At 40.2% G+C, this 19,179-nt stretch overlaps 1 pseudogene; it reads left to right on the plus strand.

Moving 5' to 3' along the window:
- Positions 1-880: 880 nt before the first annotated feature.
- The window catches only part of LOC129822681 (KAT8 regulatory NSL complex subunit 1-like), a 77,050-nt pseudogene continuing 58,751 nt past the window's right edge, over positions 881-19,179 (plus strand).

Here is a 19,179-nt window from a genome sequence, read left to right on the forward strand (position 1 = left end):
ATTTTAGCGCAGGGATTGCTAGCAAGCTATGCTAGACGCGCCAGCTAGCTAACTTACTTAGACAAGGGCCGTGGAGTTCGCTAGCTATTAGCTAGCCAACGTATTTGATTATGGGCTACAGCCCGTTTCCACAAAATCAGTTACGCTAACAGAGTATTGAGTCTCAAATGACTACACTTTTTATTCTTCATTTAGAAGACTGGAAGATTGTGTCCTAGTCTAGTGTTACTGTAGCTGCACGTAAATCTTCACCAAAATTCAACAAGATAACTTGCAGAATAATTTGTGCATATGGCACAATGCCAGGTCATAATATAAATATATTTGGATTGTCATACATAGTCAGAACAACAAAAATCAATCACATAATGTTCTGTACCATTAGTGTTTTTCGACATTCTTTGTAGTGGCCATGCCAAGTAGGTCTATGACAGTCATGATTTATAGGTATATTATTGATCTATAATGCAATTTCTTTGTATGTACAGGTACCTTGGACAAAGAAGTGGAGGAATTACCTTGTGGAATTTACAGTGCATTTGAAAAATATTCAGACCCCTTCACTTTTTCCACCTTTTGTTATGTTACAGCCTTATTATAAAATGTATTAAATCATTTCCCCCCCTCATCAATCTACACACAATATCCCATAATGATGAAGTGAAAACAGGTTTTTAGAAATGTTTGCAAATGTATATATTTTTTTGTAAAGAATAGGGTTTCTAAAAGCCTGTTTTTGCTTAGTCATTATGGATTATTGTGTGTAGATTGATGAGGGGGAAAAAACAATTTCATCCATTTTAGAATAAGGCTGTAACGCAACAAAATGTGGGAAAAGTGAAGGGATCTGAATGCACTGTACCTGGAAGACACAGTGGATATTTTTAACCTAAGGATGGATTTGGTTGGAGGTGAGCTTTGCTATTGCAAGGTATGTATACACAACACATGTGTTACATGATACAGTATTGATCATGTGTCGTCATCATCATGCATAGAGTTATTACATGCACAGTGCTTGGTTTTAATAACTTTGGACAGATTGCCAAAGTGCATTGTTCCATAAATGACTGTGGTTGACATTTAACTATAATCTGAAATGATGTATCACTCCAATATTGTGTCACTGTCTGGCATAGCAACCTAAAGACTGTTACAGTAATAAATTGCGGGAGTCATATGCTGACACAGGTGGAGGAGTGGTTTATCCAATATAGGGGGCGTTAACTCTACTAAATACCACTAGATGGCGGAATAGTGTTTATTGTCATCTGAAACTGTAAGCATTTTTATGTTTGCCTAATGAAAGGAACTGGATTTCTAAGTAATATAGTGAAGGATTGCAATTAGATTACCCTAGAGGTTACAGGACCATCCTTTGCCTACATAGAGCTCGGCAGCTTGAAGTGCTAAAAACCGAGTAACCTCTGGTTCATTCAGCCATTCCTATTTGGAAAGAATAAAGTTTTGGGATAAACGCTGAAAATAAGGTCTGAGGTTAACACAGGCTTAGGAGATCTTATAAGTTTTGTTCTATGACATAATACCAGTCAGTTAACATGACCTTTATGAATTAGGAAGCCTTTTGTGTTTTTTTTTATTTTATTACAAAAATGCTTCAAAATTCACAAAAAGTGACGTTGGCTGATAAAGATTTTCATAGAACAAAATGTACAAGATCTCCTAAGCCTGTGTTTACCACATACCCCATTTCTGCATTTATCCTAAAACCCTACAAAACTCATAGGCTTTGTCCAACGAACCATGGCAGAGTTAGTGCCTACAAAAAGACGCCATTACTATTGCTCTCGATTGGTTACAGTTACACGCATTGCCTATCTGTTACCTTTAGATCTGCACACAAAAATGGTACAGGGCGAGTGGAAGTGTTTTTTGTCTTCTTCATATTGGGCTTTGTTGAGAAGGCAGGGACACAGTTCAGGGGTGTATTCATTGTGTCTTGCAACAGAAGCCGTTTACTGTTTTAGAACCAAACAGAACGATACGGACCTGACGGATTTTGTTTTCATTTGGAGTTAACAATTCCTGTTGCAAAAGGTTTCTTGCAACAGACAAAACTTTTGCAACAGAATCAGCTGTGTTGCCCATCTGTGCCCTCTGTTGCATTGAAGAAATGGAAATAGTGTTGTGTTCTTTGGTTCCCCCTGGCCTTACATTAGAATTATATGCAACACCCTTATATTTCCTCTATGGGGTGAATGGGACACACTCTTTTCACGACACTTAGATACAAGGTGATTTTCGTAGAGAAAATTGTGTCCTAACCTCCTAACCTTAATCTCAGTCTCCTGACCTGCTACATTAATTATCCTTACCTGCTATGAAAAAGTCACTTCGGTATCGAATTGGTGTGAAAAGAGTGTTTCCCATTGGGGAATGCTATCATAACATTGCAGGGTAGTATCATAGATATTTATATAACTAACCGTGTGTCCTGGTTATGAACCCATAACCATTCACTTTCTCCAATCCTTTAGAACCACGTTTTGAATTAGGGTTATAATGAAACTGGATCCATTCCGGCTCTTGCGTGACATGTAATAACTGCAAGTCACGATTTAATTGAGCCATGATGGAAGACACAGCAACCCAGTTTCAGTCATGTAGAAAATGGAGCGCTTGACTTTGGCTCCCTCTAGCGGAGACAGGCTGAAGTTCCACTAGTGGCGAGTATGAGGAATGTCTCCCGCCGCGGTTTTGCTCTCGGGTTCTGTTTGTCAGACTTGAAATCCGAGGGAGAGGAGTGAGCCGCCATTTTCTGTGTGACGCTCTCCCTAAAACGGCAACAATAAAAACGGATTGCCGGGGAAAATACATAACAAATCGTCGATAAATGGCGTTGGGAAATATGACAAGTCAAATTCGAATTCAACCGCCTTTGAAATAAACTAGATTGAGCATTAATAATTGCAGCGAGAGAGAGAGAAGAGAGCAAGCTGACTCGGTTCCTCAAGTACTCGTTGTTTCGCCCATTTCGTGATTTCGGGAGTAACACGGGGTTACCCAATTTGGATCGCACGAGACGGATTTTGTGAAGAGGTATTCTCGAATTATTTGTTTTTCAACATATTTTGTTTCCTTTACTATGAAATTACTATCAAAGTGCGGGATTTGTTTCTAAAAAATTTACCGGATCGGCTCCTCATCACGTGGTAGGTTCCTCATTTTTCTTTGTTACTTTTAACTCCGTAGTAAAAAATAACTTTGAAATGTTGTAACATCATTTAGCATTTAACTTGTTTGGTAACCTGCACGCCGGCCATCTCACATTTATAATAATACTCAACCATTTTTTTGTGTGATTTTTATGTTGCATAGGTCTACCTTCCTTTCAAATCCAAGTTCTAGCTATAGACAGTGTAGGTAACGTTAGGTTTGTTACTCTTACTGCATTCGCTGTAGCTGAACGTTCTGCTGCCAAGGGTACACCATTATAGTAATCTACAGCTAGCCAGTGAACATGAGCCATGACATTCTTAAATTCTGGGAGAGTGCGAGGGAAAATACAGTTGGCCAGACATAATCGTAAAACATTGATATTAGCATTTAACTGTAACGTTACCAGCTACAATTGTGTCAATGTCAAGCCTTGTTCACCGAAGCGCTTGATTGTGTATCCAAATTACCCCTAGTCAGTCTACTAACATACTTATATAAATGTATTTAGGCCGTTTTAAAAACGTAGTTTGCAAGCTTACTGTATTGCCCACGATATAATGCATCTCTGCGCCACCGCATTCTAAACTTAATCGTGCATAATATACACACCCAAGTAATTCTGTCGAATGATCGCAATCGTGCGAGAGAGGAACCATTTTCGCAATCCTTAAACGTTAACCTAGAAAATGCATTGTCGCATAGATTACATTATACTTTTGGATACATTTCCAATTGAGTAATTTATGGCGAGGTTTACATAATGGCGCAGCCACTGGCAGTTGCAGGCGCCACGTTTTCCACTAATTGTTTCATAAAAATAATTTCCTTTAGCAGAAACCAAGTTAGTTTGCTAAATAATTGTAACATTTCAATTTTGCCTAAATTATGACTTAGCGATATACACAAGGCCGCTAGAAAAAAAACAAGGAACAATATAATCATTGTATTCAATATCAAAACATCAAGGTTTTGCCATGCCATGATCTCAACCGTCTCCTATGTGCTTGTATACGGTCTAACGTCAGTGCAGGTATTGTAATTTTGTCCCATCCCTTTATCAACCAGGAACTGTGTTCATGTGAACCCCTTTAATTGCACATTAACCTGCTCAACCCCTGGTTAGTGTGTTACACATCTGTAGTTTTCTGTTATATAATGTGTTAAGTTGCATATCCTTGCATCATATGTGATCTCAGCACTACAATGCTGTCATTTTCTGATGTGTGAACTTCCTCCAAGATCGAATAATCTCACTAATGTTCATCTTGTGGGGAGGGGGGAGTTTATCTTCCTGATTGTTTGCTGTCATTATGGGTGGGTACAGTACATTCTTGGTGTAGCTGAGCTAGTGAGGCCTTGACTGTTGTGCTCTGCTGCTGTATTGGGGCCTTTGCAGTTTGCAAATCCACTGACTGAATTTCAAGAGAGATCAGGGTCTGGCTGACATGTGCATTTTGGGAAATGGTTTCAGGAGGTTAAATACACATAAACAGGACTGGCCCTGAGTGTGGAGCGTAGAGAGAAAAAAGCCTACTGATTGCACATATTGGCCAGACAGGGTGACCTCCCCCACGACCCTGTCCCCATTGCAGCCCATGTGTTGGAGTCAAAGAGACGTTTTATGAATAGAGGGTGATGAGCACCTCGCCTGCTGCTGCATTGGACCGATGGCACCGCTAGCTCAGGCTTGGCTCCATGTTATACCCAATTTAATGGAGAGCTGTTCACTCAGATTACATGGCCCCTCCCTAGCCTGTTTGATATGGTGTAGGAATATGCTGCTGAAAGTGTGAGTCCTTTCACTGCCTGTTTTCACTCCTCTTATTTGTTTTGATAAACCACACAATTGACAAAGACCCCACCCCCCTCCATTGACCCTTTAGATCTGGGTGGAATCCTATCAGCCGTTTTCGAGACGTGTGTGTGGTATTGAAGCAACCGTAGGAGGAGGCTAACACAACAAGTATCTAGTTTATGAATTTGGAAGCCGTTGGTTGACTCAGGGGAGGGTACTCAATAACCTGAATGGAAAACAGCATGGATTCAAGCCACTTAGCTTTTGTCCTTCCCAGCAATGATAACGGTTCCCCACTTTAATCAGTTTTCCAGGGCTTTCCGCTCCAAGAAAATTGTCTCATTGTTGCAAATGTTAGATACTGCCAGTGCCAACCAAAAGTATGAAAATATTGTGGTTTGCTGGTTGCATTTTAAGTAGGAAATGTTACGTAATACCGTATTGTGGACAGAAATAGTCCTCTTGTAAGTTATTAAAAAGGTATGTGTATACATTTTTGGCCTTGATTTAGGCTATCCTAGCACCTAGCCACTTAGAGCATATAGCAATTTCCTCAGCCTATATTCTAGATCCTTCTGTCCTAATTTTGCATCTAACCAATCAGTATAGAAGCAGAGTTACCAGGAAACAACCAATAGAGGTATGGCTGGTTACTGCTGTAGGCTACAGACCATAATGTGCATTAAGCAACATCTGTTTCTCTGGTTAGGCCAAAATGTAGGCTTATTTCTGATGATTATGCAAATCTATATGTACAGATCTGTAGTGTGTTTTCATAGGCGCACTGGGTTTGGGATTTTATCCTGTCAGACAATTGACTTGGAGAGATGAAAGCAGAGCCTGTTGGTATTACTGATGTTATTACTTGGTATTGTTCAGAACCCCTCAGACGGTTAATGTCTGGCTTCTCTGAAGACTTCAGCTCGTGATGAATAATCTGTTCCAGTCAGACACACTTGAAATCAGTCTGAGCAATCACAGCTTTATTCATACATCTAAATTATTTGCTCTTTTGGGTTTCTGTAGAAGTAGTTGTTTTCGCTTGTGTTTTTGGGTTGCAGGTATTGTACACCTTGCTTTGGCATATACTTGAGCTGTTGCTTATATGGAAACACACACTAGTCTCTTTCCTGGAATACTGACTGGAGAAAGAGCTGAAGGGTGACATTTGGCTCACTAAAACAACGTCTTTGCTGGTTGTTTTGATAGTTCAAGCCTAGTCTGCCAAGTACACTCAGATGCACACACCCTCCAGTTTCATGACCTCAAGCCAACATCTCCCTCCTTCCACCTCAATCCATCTCTTCCCCCATCTCAAACCAAGGGGCAGTGCCTCCCTCTGAACTTAACCTTGCTCGGAACACACCTGAAACAATCCCTTTGTTCAAACTCTCCTCCCAGAATGCTCCATTCCTGAAAATCTTTTACCTATTATTTTTTTCCCTCCCTCCACCTCACATAAGAGAAACATGGGCCAGCCAGGTGGGAGAAGCAGGAAAAATATATCAACCCCACTCAACAAGGGAGGAAAAATGCAAACCATGTACATGGCCTGAAGAGAAACCAGAGGTGCAAATTACTTAAATTCCCAAATAAACTTTGATTCAAAAAGGGAGGGGGAAAAAGATGGGCTAAGAACAAGGGCAATGGGCTAATTTACCAGACTCCTGTCTGGACTTGTCATGACTTAGTAGGATGTTAAAGGCCAAAGTGTTTCACCCCTCCAGGCCTAACTTCAGACAAGTAATTTGCCCAGACCCTAGAGGTCAGGACAGGGTTGAGAGGAAGCCTGACCATTGGTAGGCTCTGCAGGGAGTGGCTTGACTGACACACTGGCCCCTATTCACTCCTGTGCTGAAGCCACCAAACCAGTCTGGAAGTGGAACCATATGCATCACATATCATTGGTTGGTTCTGGTTCCTCAGAGTTTTACTTCGCTCTATGCCAGTTAGCCTATTCAGACCCTGGCTTTTGTTTTTGTGTGTTTTTTAAAACCCTACAGTCAACTAATTGCCCCAGCTGGGAGTACCTGAGACAGCTGGCTGAGATCTAGACCCAACTGTTTCCCCCTGTTTACTATGGTGTATTTCAGATTTTTTTCCTTCTCATGGAGAAACCTGAACGATTAAGAGACTTCAAAGGCAGAAACCACTGGCATAGTGTTTACACAACCAGGTGCGCTGTACCGTGTATGAGGAGAGGAGTGAGTATACCCACGGGTTGAACCCGACCTATAGTCTAAAGTTCAGTGTGCTGTGGCCTGTGCTCCCTGATGGCCTAATGGCCCAATTAAAAGTGCAGAGGCGCACATGCCTCTCTTCCTCTCTGGGTCATTCCGTATGATTTCAATCACTTTTTGACTACACCCCTTTTGATTTGAACAAAAATGTATGTAGGCCAGGGTATTTGCCCATGGTAGATATGGCCAAAAGATCATACCATGGTATGAAAAAAACGTGGGTGGTATTTGACAGTATTTAATAATTTTGAATAATGCAAGTTCTAAATTTGCTTTCTGAGTATTGTGTGGCCCAAGGATAGCAACACATACATTCTAAGTGTTATTATTGTGTTATACTGTTCAATTAAGCCCAAAATAATTTTATGCAATTCCTGCACTCATTTGAGATCGTTTCCACACTGCCACGTAGTGCTGCATGATATGGGCAAACAATTTAGGCCTTATTTGTAACCCAATGTTACAATTGCGATTTGACTTGTGACTTAGAGCAAAACACTTGGGTGAACTGTCGGAATTGTGGAAATTCTAAATCTGTAGTTAGAATATAGTAGTGGGCACTTGGAATACAGTGTATTGACATGACAACTAATGAAAATACCAGGGAGTAGTTATTGTGACCGGGTGGGAACCTAAGTGTTTAAGGGACCCTATAATCTTTGCCTACATTGAATGTTTTCTCTTAACATATTCTTGCTTTGCATATTCTTCTTTGATTTGGCTGATACTGTTGCACAAACAACATGCTAATTTAGGTCTACACCATCACTGGTATTATCAGGCTGTTTAGTTAGTTACGTTTGCTCTGACTCAGTACATTTATTAGCTAGTTAGCGATTAGCATTAGCAGCTAACCAGATTTAGGCTCAATTTACTAAGAAAATACAAACTAGCTGTTTGCAGATGTAAGAAACACAAACTAATGGTGTAATTATAGAACACTAGGGGATTTATATTAAGGACCGAAGTGAAAACCGTATCGTTGTCATCAACACTGCAACACTGTTGCATGCGCTGCATTGACCATGCAGACTGAACGCAAGTGTCTCGACGTTGAGGAACAACAAATGTGCTCCTTGAGTGACAGGGGGCGGGGCTAAGCCTGTGTCGAAAGCAGCATTGAGTGCGAGCTGAGAGAGATTACTGAAGTAGCGACGTAAACAATAAAAATGAGCGTTACACAAGGCGTATCGCATTTAACAAACCAAACATTCAAATACCATTTATAGAAGGTTAAGTAAAAACCCAAACCAGTCTGTGCATCAATAACGGTATATCGTAAAATACTGTATACTGCCCAGCCCTAGGTAGAAGTGGTCAGAAAGTACATTTTTGGACCCGAATGGCAAAACACTCAGGAGATAGAGGCGCTCAAAGTTGACCCATTTTGCATACCCCACCCTACCATAAGACACCCAATGGTTGAGCTTAATTTATTGTGGAAGAAAGTGTTTTCATTAAATTTGCTTCTTTATTTTTTAAACATTTAACATCAATTATCTATAAACTCGTAAACTCAGATTTTATTTAATTTTAGCTTATTTTGTAGTTTAGACACCCTGTATTTATGCTGTGTCTCAACTGATGGCAGGCACGACATCAACATCTCAGATGATAAATTGTTAGATACTACTGCACTGTTGGGGCTAGGAACACAGGCATTTTGCAACACCCAAAATAATATGTGTATGTGACCAATAACATTTTATTTTAAAATAAGTTTGAGGCAACAGCGTAAGAAAAAATGGTGGGTGGAAATCGCAGTTATGCTAATCGTCGTTCAATGTAAAACAAAAAAAAAACAATTACCCGTTCCTACCATTTGGCAAATATGTATGGAAAGTATTTTACCTACACACACGCACACACACCAGAGTATGTGAGCGGAGCTTTTGCAATTTGATTGGAGCGTGGAGCGAGATTCCCATAGGCTAGCGTGTCGGCCTTCTCGCCCGCTCCAATTTCGCTCAAGTAGCGCCCCAACCCAGCTTGCATTTGTAGTCTACGTGTGTGCTGCTCTAGCCCCTTGCTTTATCTATAGTCATTGTGGAATCTGAAAATGCAATTATCCCAAAAAGTATGATGGTGTACTTACTATGTGCACATGCTAAAAGAAAGGAATGTGGTGGGTAGATAATGGAGTGTGTCATTGTAGCAAAGTATTTCTAAACAAAAAATCTGATCTGATGGTTAAACGTTTCACTAAATTTCGTTATCTTTACAATAGGCCATAATAGATTTTGGCCCAATAGGCCTGGCATATTCCCACGTTCAAATTAGCTTTCTGTTTTGATTGGGTTATTATGCCTAAAAACCTTTAGGCCTCCTAATAGAAAAATTTAAACAACAACTGCATCTCTGCCCAACCTGGTAAGTGGCCAAAAGGGTGTTAAGCATCCCCAGTGCCTCTGTAAGTGAAGAGGGTGTTCTCCACTGCTGGCCAGTTCTCCAGGCACCATCACATGAGCCTGACGCCACAGACTGGCCAAACTTGTGTTTCAAAAAAGGAATTCAAAGGTACTGAGAATTTTTCCTTTAATTTGTATTTAATTCTAAGTAAGTCACAGCCTATATGTGCAATTTATAGACTATAATGATTTAATACAACGCAATGTTTAAATGCTGAGAGCTTTATGTCCCTACCAGCCTGTTGTGTCACTCTCGCAAATGCTTCACAGTGTATGTCTTTGTAGGCTATAGCCTTGAAATAATTGAAATAATATAGCCGAAATAATTCATTTTCATTCCTTCGCTTTCCTGTCTGGGTCCTGACCTATTTAGTGTTTTATATGCTGTTTTAATGCAACATGTAGCCTATTTTAAATGCTGTTCGCTTCTTACATTCACCTTTTCATGTTTATTCAAATACTTTTCATTCAAATCCACATGGTTTGGTTTCAATACTTAAAACCCAATTGAGAGATTGTGATTTTAATGAATGGAGTTTATATATTTTTTCCCGTTACCACGGAGTGTTTTTTAGCAGTGCTGTAGGAAAGCACATGAAGCGTTGCGCACCACTCCATGAGCTTCCAACAGCTGAACTACTCTCACATGCTCTGACACACACACATCACACACGGGCCTATGCATGGACACACACACAGTCATTATGGGAACTTTGATCCGGACACATTAACTGCAGCATGTCGGAGAAATCCTTATCGCATTCAAGGACTGGGTTTAACGTGAGTTAGTGGATGGTTCCCACGGATGGCAGCGATAAAGGTTATGACCTTCAGCTGCAATACGAGTAGCTGGAGAGTCTGATGGATTTACCTGGTACTGGACCAGGTGAGGGAGAACCATTTGATGCTTCTGTCGGGTAGAATATTGTATTGTTGTAAAAATAGATATATAAATAAATAATTCTTACCATTAGGCCCTATTTAGCATTTTGATTATGATTGGTAATGTTTTCGACCAACATTAGACCTTTATGCTTAACCATCATCAATAGTAAATATAGTATATTGTGTTATGACAAAATTACTAGCCTGTTTTCCTAATTTAAACCTTTTTAGCACAGTCTACATTCTTTCCTCTGTACTGGAGGTTGATCCATTTCAGGGTTTACTGGTGCTGCCTCTGCGATGGCTGCCTCCACCAAAGAATAGCCACATTTTAATTACCTCTTTGCATTGTTCAGAATAGGGCGACGGGTGTAGAATAAGCATCATGACTTGGTGGGAGCGGCCTCATCAGAATAAGGTGATCGTGTGAAATACGCATCATCGTGGGCCATGTCCTAAACAAAGCCTGCGTTTGGTTGGACAGGGTATCGCTGGGTGGGTGGTGCTTATACGCCTGCAACTGGTTAGACTGGGAGGGTTGGTCTTAAAGGGCTCTGTAACAGGAGTCCTGTTTCCAACGCTCGGCTCTGCACACCGCCATGCCTGGCGAGCAACATGGCTCAGGGTTGTCCATGAGAATATTGATTTCTTCGTAACAACGTGTGTGTTATAGAGCCACTCCTGCTTGCCTGGTTGTGTAGGTGGAATAAATGTGTCAAATTCAATGGTTCTTTTTTTCAGCGTGTTAATGGGATGTGATAACCACAACAAAAATAAATGAGATGACGCAACCCCATGATCTAGTTTTTGAAGGCTGGCCTTTGCAGTGTTTACTTTAAAAACGTAATGTTTTTTAGGCTTTCGATTGCCGTCATCAAAACATCCAGCGTTGTTTTTCTTCAGGATCATTATTTAGGGACTAGACCGCTCTCTCGTTTAACTCCTGTAGGCTTCTGTTAATTATCTGTCCGAACAAGGCCCGATTGGAGCGAGGTCATCATATGACAGGAGACAGTTTCCATCTTTCCTCTTGTTAGTTTATGCCCTCAGAATAACTGGATGAGGCTGGAGAGTGGAGGACATATGTTTGACAGCCTAACATGTGCTTTTGAGTCGAAATGAAGGAGATGAGATGTGAGCTGTCCTCTTTCCCACCTTCTCTTCAGTCTGTGATTGACAGTGTGATTGGTCCCCTGCAGGAGGTCTCTCAAAGGTCAAGGCTGTGACAGCTCTTTGTCTTTGTAGCCCCAGCAGTTAATGGCTCAATCACTAAACTACAGTACCAAAAACTACTCAGCTTTTCAACATGGCTATTTCAAGACTTCCTGATATTGTTCAAAACTTTTTAGGCTTATGAATGTCATAGTAGTAGGACGTTAGGACAACAGATACATTTTCCTAAGTACTTTCATAACATCATATTTTACAAGTAAATAACACTAATACAAAAATGTTATTGTGTGTGTGACCGGCTTTGATAGATCTTTAAGCTAGCCTTTATTGGCTTTTCCTGGATATGTGCCAGTACCTTTGACCACGTTACATCAGCCACATATCTGCACTTTCTTCCATGTTTATTTGCCTTATAACCCCCCCCCCCCCCCCCTGTTCTTGCATAGTTCTCTTCTGACGCTTGTTATGAAATCTTCAAGTGGAAAAAATAAACAGATTGCAGTTAGTATTAACCACTAGACCTGTCTTTTTCAATAGACAATGCTGTCCATTGTTTTGAAATATTTGATATTTTTATCTGAAGCAGGCCATGGAGGCCAAAACAATGGTTGCATCCCAAATGGTGCCCTATATAGTGCACTACTTTTGACCAGATCTCTACGGGGAACTGGTCGAAGTAAGTACACTATATAATGAATAGGGTGCCATTTGATACGCTGCCAATATTTAATTCCGTTCATATCAGTTTAGGTCACCGGGACGAGCAACTTGACGTAAAAAAAAGAAGGGGAAAAAAGTAATTACATTGTTGTTACAACAAACATTTATTGCCAGTGCCTGAATATGAACTTTCTGAATATGATTTTTTTAATTATCTGAACACAGCCACTTAGATTTTATACCAGCCATGTTTTTCGCCATAATTACCCACACTAAAATATATATTATAATAAATGGATTACTAGTAAGACATGGTGTGTTATATTGCGTGTTTTTATTGTATGTTTTGTGACCTGAGTCTTTTTTAACCAGAATATCAGCTGCCCCTTCAAGGGTGGGAGGTTACTGTGGCAACGAGGGCACTCGGCAGAATTTGATTAGTAGCCATTTGGTCTTTCCTGAGGCAAACTCGAACATTGAAAAACAACCTATCCACGAAACACAAAAGACAAAGCCTCACTTTTAGTAGACTTAAATAAATTACTGTAGCTTTTATGCCTGTACGCAGCTTTAACATTTATTTTTATTTTTATCTTCAGCACTTCAATCTTAGTGCGCACAGCTCCCCAGCCAGGTAGTTGCTGCTTGTCACACAAGGTGGGATATATATTGAAGCAAAAAGGCCAGAGGGGTGTCCTATATCGCCAATATACCACGGCTAAGGGCTGTTCTTATGCACGATGCAACGCAGAGTGCCTGGGTACAGCCCTTAGCCATGGTATATTGGCCATATATCACAAACCCCCGAGGGGCCTTATTGCTATTATGAACTGCTTACCAAAGGAATTAGAGCAGTAAAAATAAGTGTTTTGTCATAACTGTGGTATACGGTCTGACACACCACGGCTGTCAGCCAATCAGCATTCAGGGCTTAAACCACACAGTTTATAATATAGGATACAATTGAAGTCGGAAGTTTACATACACCTTAGGCAAATACATTTAAACTTTTTTCACAATTCCTTGAAATTCCAGAAAATGATGTCATGGCTGTAGAAGCTTCTGATAGGCAAATTGACATAATTTGAGGTGTACCTGTGGATGTATTTCAAGGCCTACCTTCAAACTCAGTGCCTCTGTTTGACATCATGGGGAAATAATCTAAAGAAATCAGCTAAGACCTCAGAAAAATCTGGTTCATCCTTGGAAATTGCTTCCGAACGCCTGAAGGTACCACGTTCATATGTACAAACAATAGTACGCAAGTATAAACACCATGGGACCACGCAGCCGTCATACCGCTCAGGAAGTTAAAACTTGGTCGCAAATGGTTCTTCCAAATGGGCAATGACCTCAGGCATACTTCCAAAGTTGTTGCAAAATGGCTTAACCTGTTGGGGATGGGGGCGCTGTTTAGACTATTTATGCTAATGTGGCTAATTTTTTTAACGGCTTCCCACAAAATCCTTGATCGTACAATATGCATATTATTATTATTATTGGATAGAAAACAGTCTATAGTTTCTATAGGAGTTGAAATTTTGTCTCTAAGTGGAACAGAGCCCATTCTACAGCAATTTCCCTGACATGGAGTCAGATTTGAGAAACGTTGGCCACTTTTCTGAAGTCATTTAAACGGGCACTGTCGTTGCTATGACTATACGGACACTTCTTACGTCTTCCCCTGGATGCCTTTACGTGATGACGATTCCAACGGGCTCGATTGCTCGTTCACAGGCCCTACAAATGAAAAAAACCTTTAGCTAGCAAGTCTTTTCTTGCTGCGTAACGCGCGTGGAAGACACCGACCCTCTCCTGTTCCAAGCATTAGTTTAGCCTGTTATATTTCTCCGGTCATCTTTTCACTCGTTATAGGAGTTACAAACATCACAAAGTAGTTAATTTAAAGCGTTTTATAGCAATTTATATCCGTTTAGTGCGATTTTGTGACATTTATTTTTGCAACGATGTGAAAAGTTGGACACGCTTTTCAGTTCATCCCGAACGTAGTTGACATTTCCACATGGCAAGAGGACAGCTTTCCACCAAAAGACGATTTCTCCCAAGAAAGGATCCTTTGCCCAAGATACTGATGGAAGAACAGCTCAAGGTAGGACATTTTTATTATGATAAATCGTGTTTCTGTCGAAACATTTTAGTGGCTTAGGACGCCATGTTTTTTGACGTAGCTTCGCTTGGCGCAAACTGTATTGAAAAGTAAGGATAAATTAAAAAATGTAATAACGCAATTGTATTAAGAATTAAATTGTCTATCAATCCCTGTCCACCCTATATTTTTTAGTCACGTTTATGAGTATTTATGTATAAGAGTAGATCACTGTCTAAGTGGCGCAAGGACAAATTCTGACCAGCCGAGTTACATTTCACATTGTCTAACCATGATTTTGGTGGCTAAATATAAACATTTTCGATCAAACTGTATATGCATGTTGTAATGTGATGTTACAGGAGTGTCATCGGAAGAATTCTGAGAAGGTTAGTGAAAAAATTAATATCTTTTGGCGATGTTGACTTTTATCGCTCACTTTGGCTAGAATCAATGCTGGGCTGCTAATTGCTATGTGCTAAGCTAATATAACGATTTATTGTGTTTTCGCTGTAAGACACTTAGAAAATCTGAAATATTGTCTGTATTCACAGGATCTGTGTCTTTCGATTCGTGTATGCTGTGTATTTTTACGAAATGTTTGATGATTAGTAGTTAGGTAAACACGTTGCTCATTGTAATTATTCTAGTCCATTTGTGATGGTGGGTGCAATTGTAAACTATGCCATATACCTGAAATATGCACTTTTTTCTAACAAAACCTATCCCATACCATAAATATGTTATCAGACTGTCATCTAATGAGTTTTTTTGTTGGTTAGGGGCTATAAATATCTTAGTTTAGCCGAATTGGTGATGGCTACTGGTGTTGGTGGACAAATAAAAGATGGTGGAATATGCTAATGTGTTTTTAGGTAATAGATGTACATCTTTACATATTGTGTCTTCCCTGTAAAACATTTTAAAAATCGGAAATGTTGACTGGATTCATAAGATCTGTGTCTTTCATTAGCTGTATTGGACTTTAATGTGTGAAAGTTAAATATTTAAAAAAAATATTTTTTTTGAATTTCGCGGCACTGGTTTTTCAGTGGGGGGGGGGGGGGTGTGCCGCTAGCGCCACGCTGATCCTAGACAGGTTAAGGACCACGAAGTCAAGCTATTCGAGTGGCCATCACAAAGCCCTGACCTCAGTCCCATAGAACATTTGTGGGCAGAACTGAAAAAGCGTGTTCGAGCAAGGAGGGACCTCAGTCCCATAGAACATTTGTGGGCAGAACTGAAAAAGCGTGTTCGAGCAAGGAGGCCCACAAACCAGACTCAATTACACCAGCACTGACTGGAGGAATGGGCCAAAATTCACCCAACTTATTTGGCAATGCTACCAAATACTAATTGAGTGTATGTAAACTTCTGACCCACTGGGAATGTGATGAAATAAAAGCTGAAAGGAATCACTCGACTATTATTCTGACATTTCACATTTTTAAAATAAAGTGGTGATCCTAACTGACCTAAGACATCATTTTTACTAGGATTAAATGTCAGGAATTGTGAAAAACGGAGTTTAAATGTATTTGGCTAGGTGTATGTTAACTTCTGACTTCAACTGTATATGTATCTTTACTGTACGCTGCTCTTCACACTTGTAAACATAAACGTCTATGGTTGGTTCAAATTTGGTCGGCACATCTAATCATGGTTCTCTATGAATGGCCCAAGTCAAGGCCGGACCGCAACAAAAATAAATATCTGCGGACCTTGAAATTAAACCTATCCAGACCGTTCCAAGAACGTCTTTTGTGGACGTTGAAAGCAAGGCAGCAATTTCAACTACTTTTCAACTTCCATTGACATCCGGTGTTGGTCGGTGCTCAGATACGGATTACTGTAAATGGAAAGTGTGGCGTGTGTGTGAGAGAGACACCAAGGAAGGCCTACAGCAGCACCTAGATCTTCTGTCACACCTGGGTCCTGACAGTAAGACAACTTCCAAAAAAGGTCCAGTTGCCAGGACCACAAATACACATTCCATCAAGAGCACCACAGATCATTTCCACAAAGTTGTGAACAATCTGAGAGAGAATGGGCGGAATGGCCTTCTATGCCATCAGAAAGAACGACATTCCAATTAGGACCTGTCTAAAAATACTTTAAGTAATAGAACCCATTGCCCTTCATGGTTGTGAGGTCTGGGGTCTGCTCACCAACCAAGAATTCACAAAATGGGACGAACACCAAATTGAGACTGCATGCAGAGTCCGGCAAAAACATCCTTGGTGTACAACGTAAAACGCCAAATAATGCATGCAGAGCGGAAGTAGGCCAATACCAACTAATTATCAAAATCCAGGAAAGAGTCAGGAACTTCAACAACCTAAAAGGAAGCGATTCCAAAGCCTTCCATAACAAAGCCATCACTTTCGGAGAGATGAACCCAGAGTAGAGTCCCTTAAGTAAGCTGGTCCTGGGGCTCTGTTCACAAACAGACCCCACAGAGCTCCATTACAGCCACAGCAACACAATTAGACCCAACCAAATCACGAGAAAACAAAAAGGTAATTACTTGACACATTGGAAAGAATTTACCAAAAAACAGAGTAAACTGTTATGCTATTTGGAACTAAAAAGAGTACACAATGGCAGAATACCTGACCACTCTGACTGACCCAAAATTATGGAGAGAGGCACAAATTTCCTTCGGAATACACAGACTCATAAAGATTTTGAAAACCAATCAAATTTTGATTAACTCCCATATATTTTGGGTGAAATACCGCAGTGTGCCATCACAGCAGCAAGATTTATCACCTGTTGCTACAAGAAAAGGGCAACCGGTGAAGAACAAACGCCATTGTAAATACAACCTATATATTTATTTATTCATTTTCCCTTTTGTACATGAACTACTTGCACATTGTTATAACACTGTACATAGCCATATGACGTTTGAAATGTCTCTGTTCCTTTGACACTTGAGTTTACATTTTTAATTGTTTAGTTCACTTTTATTTTATGTGTTTGAGAGACAGAGAGAGCTTTGACCACCAGCCAACAATGAAAATGGTTATGAGTTGAATGTAATAATATGCCAATGGAAGGGAAGACTGATTTGACTACTATGATTTCCCATTGTAGCCAATTCAATTGCAGTAATTTCTTTACTGATTTTAAGGTACATCTGTTATCAATTTGGTTAATTTCAAGTTTTAATCACTTAATAATTAAGAAACCAAATAGATATGGTTTCTACCTTTTTTACTTATTACTTCTGTGAACTTTCATTATCCTCCCTAATGAGTGAGAGAAATTAGAAAATATGTGGGTTTTTGGTAACGGAATCAAGGCACATGCCAATGTTTCTTAAACGAAATGTAAGTGTTGATTTTAGTTGGCAGGGGTCTACTAATTCATTATTGTGTTTTTGATATATTTCACATTTCTTTTATTAAGACTTTTCCACCTGTTTGACCAGAAGTCAAAGACTTTGCTTATTCCTAATTTTGAGGATGGAAAATGTTTTTATTTTATTTATTTTAAATCAAAAAATGGACTTAGTTTTCATTTGGAACCAGATTTGACATGAACTTCACATGCTGGTGTTCATGGGTGCTTTTACATGGAAATGACCAGAGGATAAAAACAGTCTATACTGTATGCAAAGGACGTAGCCTAAGTCATGAGTAAAAGTGTGCTGGGAATGTTTCATTGTTTCTCTCTCCTTGTCTCTGACATCACCTTGTGAATAAACATGCTAGAGGTGTCTGGAATGAGTGGTGTGTGTGACTGTGCTCTGTTCCTCCTCCCTATCCCTGATCTACGTCTGAACTGGAACCCTAAGTCCCTATAGGCCGTAGTGCATTACTTTTGACCCTGGTTTCATCGCACATCCCCCAGAATGTTCTCTGTAGTCTAGTTGGTGCCTGGTGTAGAGTGAGGTATTGCTGAGTCATTGCCATAGTCTGATCTCACTTTCTGACACAACAGCCCAAGGGAGGTCACCTTACATTCCAAACCCTCACTGGATCTTTACTCTGCTGGGTTATTATGCGTGTAACGCTGAGCGACAGCCCAAGTTGTTTCAGCCTACCCGTTTGTGTGCGTGCATATGTGTCTGTGCGTGCACATGTGTCTGTGAGCACATGCGCTTGTCAAGTTTGGTCAACATACAATTATTTCCCCCCTTGAATGGGAAAACAGTGTTCTCTTTCTTGATTCCATTCAAACTGTAACATTGTTTGGAGAGTGTAGGACGGGACTTCCCCAGACAGCCTAACTCCCTCATATCTGTCCCTCCCTGCTGCCTCTCAAAGGCTTAAGTTGATTAAATGTTTTTCTATGTAGAGTCACTTGGGAAAGCACCCATTAAGAAACCCTACACAAGAGGTAACTGGCAGCTCTGGTAGACTACGCACCAAGCTGTTCTTGTCACACAGAGTTTTGGGCTATTAGATGAATCTTGTTTGTCCTTCTATGTAACTCGGGCCATATTTGCATAATAATTTTACTATGTACATTCAATTTATGTAACCCTACTTGAATCAAACTGTCATTCACACCCCTGTCCGTTCACCAGGGAATTGTGAACACATACATTTGAGCAGGGAGGGGTTGTACCGTAGCCTACTTGTTTTATACTGTAGTGCTGAGAATGGCGAAAGGATTATTTGATTGAGGTTTGGTGAACTGAGATTGAACCTGGCTGCTGTATTAGTAATGTGCTACTAGCAGGCGGCTGGGTTAGCTCTTCCCTCCACATAGCTTCTGCTT

This window comes from Salvelinus fontinalis, chromosome 2 (genome assembly GCF_029448725.1).
Source record: "Salvelinus fontinalis isolate EN_2023a chromosome 2, ASM2944872v1, whole genome shotgun sequence".
Taxonomy (NCBI): domain Eukaryota; kingdom Metazoa; phylum Chordata; class Actinopteri; order Salmoniformes; family Salmonidae; genus Salvelinus; species Salvelinus fontinalis.